Source organism: Lutra lutra, chromosome 1 (assembly GCF_902655055.1).
Source record: "Lutra lutra chromosome 1, mLutLut1.2, whole genome shotgun sequence".
Lineage (NCBI taxonomy): Eukaryota > Metazoa > Chordata > Mammalia > Carnivora > Mustelidae > Lutra > Lutra lutra.
This window is the reverse complement of record NC_062278.1, coordinates 143,184,714-143,190,713: the sequence shown is the minus strand read 5'-3', so window position 1 is coordinate 143,190,713 and position 6,000 is coordinate 143,184,714. Positions and strand designations below refer to the sequence as shown.

The following is a 6,000-nucleotide window of genomic DNA, read 5'->3' as shown; positions in this document are numbered from 1 at the left end:
TCAGAAGTTTCCAGGCAAAATGAGACCAGAAAAACAAAGCCATTTGAACAAAGGGAAGCAACAGTGTTTGTTATACTTCATTCTCTGTATGATGTTTCCTTTTAAGAAGTAAGTTAGCTCCAAGTTATACTCAGGAAGAGAAAAAAAAAAAAAATCAAAGTTCCAACAGCGTTAAGGCCTCTTATCCACCTTTGTGAAGGAAGGTTGGCATCACGCTCCTCCCACTCCCCCCCTCCTCCCCATTCCTAAGTAATTCACATGGCTCCATGGCCCTTGCGAACACCAGGCTGTCAACCTTCGTGGCCTGTTAGAGCCAAGATTTTTCCTCAGTGGCCAGAGTTTTCACCCACAGTTAGCCACCAGGGGGCCGCCTATTTGGGAAAAAAAGGGGCAGACTCCACAGCTTTCCTCCAAACCAACCAAAACATCCCGGGGCAGCTTTGGAGCAAAGCCCAGGAACTTGCCTGCAAGGGAGGACAACTTCTGTCCAGCTACAAAACCCGCAAGTCCTATATGGCATAGCTTTATTACAAGTGAAAAATAAAACCAAGCCCGGATTTATCGCCGACAACCGAAGGGATTTAAGGTCCGTGGAGTCTGACCGGGAGGCCCCTCCCTCTCGCCAGGGAGCCTTGAGGTCTGTGACTTTTCTCTCTTGAAGTACCTGAAATACTGTGCATCCAGGCGTAGGCAACAGTTTCCGAATTCCTGACAGTTGTGGTTGTTACTGCTGTTCGCTAGGGTGGTGGCTTCTCGCCCCTTTCCGTGGGATGCTCACAAGACACTGGAATAAATCACGTCACCGGCTGGAAATCTGGAAAAGTCTCCAATAAATCATCTATCTATACATTGCTAACGATTTGAGGATACAAATCGTTATAGCTCTATCTCACTGCTGTACGAATAAATGTGTATATTGAATAATGAAGTAGAAACTGATTTAATATCCTCCACGAGAAAATAATTGTACTCTGTCGTCAAAATAGTTTTTTTGCAACTATAGCTTCGTACCGACTGCAGTTTTTAGCTTTTTGGGTACTCAATATTTTTACAAGCATTCTTCTAGCCCAGAATGCAGCTGCCCGCTTCATTTTCTCCCAACCTAAAACCCTTGGCTTTCAAGACTTAGACTGGGGGGGGGGGGGGGGCATTTTAAAAATTCATATTTGCCTGGGGCAGAACTCTTCAAGAATATAAATTACTTTTGTCTTCCGTGTTTTATTTTTACAGATCCAGGGCAAAGACAAAATAATAGGGCTGCCTGCCCTTCTGGAACCTGTGGAGTGTCTCAACTTTGCACACATCTCCCAAGATGTGCATAATTGGGGCGGAGGGGTGTCTTGCTCGAAGGCAAGTCAGGTATTTTCCAAACTATCATGGGGCGTGGGGGGTCGGGGGCCAGGTGACCGTAAGGGAACTCCAGACTACCCCGCCCGTGGGAGGCCCCAGGAGGAGCCAGAGCGCTCTGCCGTCCCCACACGCGCCACAAGTGGTTTGGAGAAAGAGGGAGGAGCGTTGTGGCAGGGGCCGCGCCGGTCTTGCAGGGCAAAGAAAAGCCCGAGCTTCTGGAAGGTCCCCCACCTTCTTGTCACTCGTCCCCCATTTCTTCCTTTTCTCCTACCAGAGGAATGACGCCCAAACCCGAACCTCGGTGCACACGCCGCCGGGTGGGTGGACGCGCGGCCACCCAAACCACCGCAACACTGCCACTCTGGGAAGGGCACCCTGGGTGGAGGGCACGGCCAGGACTGGGAGGAGAGGGAGCGCCCGAACCTGGGGAGGCAGGTGCGGAGGCGGCCGGCCCGGGGCGGTGTGCACGTGGGCCGCTGGGTAGGGGTCCGCGAGCGCAGAGGGGCAGACACTTCTGGGCGCCAGCCCCGGGCCGAGCGGCGGGCGTCGGGTGCCAGCCGGGCGGCTCCGGACGGTCGCGGCGGTGGGGCGAGCGGCTGGGAGGCCATTTCCTCGCTGCGCCCCTGGCGGAGCCGGGTTTGCTTGCTCTTGGCCGCCGCCGCCGCCGCGCGAGTGGGACCGCCGCGAGGGTTGAAGGGGAAACCAGGTCACCCGTTCGCAGACGCGGCGCTGAGCCGGCGCCCCGGGCCCCAAGTAAGGCAGCGCCCGGGGAGCTGGCCGGGGCGGGCAGGGCGCGCGGGGGGCCCGGAGAGGCGGGGACACGGGTGCCCGGACCACACTCGCTTCCTACGCCTATAAAAGTGGAGTGGCCGGGGAGGGCCGCCGCGGCCCTGGCGGCGGCCGCCTCTCTTCGCCCAAGGAGTTGACATTTTGCAGGACTCGCGCGACGTCCCGTCGCCTGTGCTCCCCGGGACCCCGCCGCCGGGAGGAGGGGGCGGAGGAGGGTGGAGACTGCGGGGCTTGGCCAAGGAAGGCGCACATCCTCGGGCGGGCGGCCGTGACGCGGCGGGGATTAACTTTGCATGAATAATGTGAGTGCGTTTGGGAAGGAGACCTTCGGTTCCCCGGGCTCGGGGCAAGCGCCCGCAGGCTGCCTTTCCCGGGCAGGGGCGCTCAGCCCGACCGTCTCGAGGGCACCGGTAATTTGGCTAGAGGGCTGCGCGGAGGCGGGGGCGTGTGGGGGAGGGGGAGAAGGAGGAGGGGGCGGCAGTTCCAACTGTCCAGAAGGGTGGGCAGGCTGGCGGCGGGGGTGTCGCGGAAACCTGAGGGGTGCGGGCGGCGAAGCTGGGCGCGCGGGCGGGCGGGCAGGCAAGAGTGTGTGTATGGTGGCGCGGGGGTGGGGGGGCGGGATTGTCAGCCGCCGCGTTACCTGCCTCCGCCGGGTTCTGCACCCCGGGTCCGGGAGGAGGTGCCCCTCATGCTCCTGCACCGCGCGGCGGCAGTCCGGGAGACCCAGCGTGGGCAGTGGTGGAGCCGGGTGGCTGGGGGCCCCCTCCAATCGCGCGGCTCCGTTCCTTAAACCCCCAAGCCCAGCTGTTGACAGGCTCCTTGTGAAATGGAGTTTGGCATCCTCAGCGCCGAACCGAGTGGAAGTTTCCATGATGAGGAAGTTCTGTGACACGGGGGTTCGGAAAAGGTTGGCAGACACCGGCGGTGGGGGGGGGGGGGGGCGCGGAGCGGCAGGCGGTTTAAAGGGACTGTGGGTCCCTCATCCCCCTTTTTTCTCCTGCTCCGGAACTCCGGGGTTTGGAAAGGAGAATAATCCTGAATGTTGGCGTGCGCTGTTGCCGGTGCCTGGCGACTTGGCTTCTCCCCGCCCTCCTCGGGGACTCGGTGGCGATTTCGCTAGCCTCCTGGGTCGCGCTTCTTTGCCTTGCTCCTCTTTTGACGCAGCATCTTCCTCTGGGTCGCCTCGAGTTGGTTCTGGCAACCAGGAGTTGTGCCAGCTGTGCTCTCCCCCGCCCCGGCCTCCCGGCCCCCCGACCTCTTGCGGAGGAGAACTGATCTGGGGGAGGTTTTCTATTTTTTGGTTTTTGTTTTTTTACCCCTAATATAGATCGCGTCTTCTTAGCTGCGGTTGTCATTTTGGAGGATGATTTCCCAATGATTATTGTTGGATATTGTTGGATAATTAATGGATATTAATCCATTGTTGGATTAATATTAGTGCTAATTCTTAAGCCTTCCGATTTGTTGGCGGGGGGAGGGAAGCATGGGTTTGTTTGTTGTTGTTGTTGTTTTTAATTTACTAAAGGTTAAATGTGTAATTTTCCCCAAATAGGAAATTTTACAGAGAGGGTCTAGACGCTTAACAATTCATAAACTGAGTCAAAGAAAGAGGAAAGAGTTTACCTGAACAAACGAGTTCAGACTCTCCACCCTCCCTTCTCCACACAAGTTTAAAATTTGTGAAGATTCAAACACTGTGCCTAATCGTTGGTAAATAAATTTGAAACAAAGTTTTCCTCTTAGCCTGTTAGTGGTCTTAGGTGCTAGTGAGATGCAGTTTTTTTAAAGACCAGTTTTGAAGTTCAAAAATTGAAGCATTCCTTGGACAGTGTGTTAATGATAGAGTACAGCAGTTTTTATAATGGTAAATGTATTGGATCATGTAGACCTGTTGAGCAGTATCTTTACACTATTTGGCTTTATTTTAGTTTAGTATGTTTATTGCATTTTAATACTATGTAGCACATACTAGATTACAAAGTAATAAAGATTGCCTTTTAGTCAAAATATCCCATCATTCATTCTGAAAATTCACAGTGACTGATCTGCTCCCTAATTCACTTCTGCTTACCTTTCTTATTCTGAAACAGTTCAGGGACTAAGAAACATTAAAGAGAAAGGTTTTTGCAAACTGAGGGCTGGGGTGTGGGAGGGGGAGAAGGGGGAGGGAGGGGCTGGTTAGGTTATGGACTTTGGGGAAGGTATGTGCTATGGTGAGTGCTGTGAAGTGTGTAAACCTGGTGATTCACGGACCTGTACCCTGGGACTAAAAATATATTATATGTTAATAAAAAAAATTTTTTTTTTTTAAAAAAAGAGAAAGGTTTTTGAACAGTGGATGTTTTTAGGAGTTTTCATGCCAATTGGCTAAGGGTTTTAATTGAGGCTAACAGAAATTCAATACTAAGTGATTTGTTTGGGGTATTACATGGGGAGGCATTGATGAACAATCATTTATTATTTGTACGTATTAAACTGATACTATCAGAATCTTATTTTTAATGAATGTCAAAGTTTGATACATATTGGAAGTGGGACCATCTGGTAGTAGATATGATTTGTTTTTCTTTTTTAGTGAGTGAGAGTAAGTGCTACTAAATATAGCCATAGAAGTATTTTTTTTAATGAAGCAATTCCTGTTGGCATTATAATGCAAATGCATAATTTTATTGACATTGGAATATTGTTTTATGGAGTAACTGAATTTACAAGAGGAATAACCATTCCACTTCTCCCCTTTTAGAGTCTTTATTCTGCCATCATAACAAATTAAGACAACTTTTTTTTAATCTAGCATTTTTGGGAAAATGTGATTTCTTAAAATTTCCTTAGGAGAAGAGAGAGCTGTGGATTTCTTTTCTTTCCTGTATTTTTGCAGTTGTTTGAAGGATGGCATGTGTGGAGACACAAATGGGATTGCAAGTTTGTTTTTTGGAGTTTTTTAGTAAGCTCATTTTTTTTTTTTAATAAGCTCATCTTTTTGATGGAAATCTGAGTAGGGGTGATTGGTTTCTTTAGCTCCTTTTTGTCATTGTAGTGTAAGATTTTGTGTCACCTTCTTAAAAAGCCCTTCCATGACCACATCAGCTGGGGCAGTCCCTCATTCCTTCTTAGAACCATCATACTGTTTTTAGTTTATTTCTTTTTCTTTCTTTTTTTCCTCCTTCCTTGATCTTATTTGCAGTCTGAATTGCCATTTCAGTTGGTACTTGTTGAAGACCTATCCCCCTGTCTAGAATCTAAAGTCCATGAGAAAGAGGCTTGACTTCCTCTGTAACTCTTGGTTCTCCAGCATCTTACATAGTGCTTGGCACACAGAGCTGGAGAAATCTTTGTTAAATAAATGAATGGTTGTGCCCAAACGTATTCTTAAAAATACCTGACTAAGCATCCTAAGCGGGTACCAAGTGGGTATGTCAAGACCTGTGTCTGTATATGTCTCTGTGTCCTGTATATATGGTTCAGTCTTTATCTCTGTCTCCCCCCCTCCTTTATTTTCTGAGATGAAAGGTAGTCCCATTCTATATAGTGACAATGCTGCGAGTTATTTCTTGCATGTTCTTCCTGGGGTCATTTGCCTGGAGTGCACAGAAATCCTCTGTAGCAGTTTGTCTTACACTTTACCTTGATTCTCTGAAGACACTGACCTTCAACTCCCTGGGGATCAACAGAATCTTTATGAGTTCCAGAGGCATTGTCAGTGCTAAGAGTGAAATTCCAGGGAACAGACATCTCTGATGATAGCAGTGCCTTTTCCCTCAGCAGGTTCGGGCAGTGCCTCTGGCCTTGGCAGCCTAAGGTGACCAAGGGCCTGTGGTGGTATAGTTGCTCTACAAAGTAGCAGTTGGGGCAGGGGCAAGA

At 50.2% G+C, this 6,000-nt stretch overlaps 1 protein-coding gene across 6 annotated transcripts in view; it reads left to right on the top strand.

Moving 5' to 3' along the window:
- Window positions 1-2,328: 2,328 nt before the first annotated feature.
- THRB (thyroid hormone receptor beta) overlaps window positions 2,329-6,000 on the top strand; it is a 377,970-nt gene continuing 374,298 nt past the window's right edge. For 2 of the 6 annotated variants that reach the window (XM_047738224.1, XM_047738163.1), the window contains exon 1: window positions 2,329-2,441. The gene's annotated coding sequence lies outside the window, so the exon portion shown is untranslated. Of the gene's footprint in view, window positions 2,550-2,784; window positions 3,047-6,000 lie in introns of those variants that run through there. The other 4 variants (XM_047738132.1, XM_047738143.1, XM_047738172.1 and 1 more) reach the window with 4 other exon arrangements.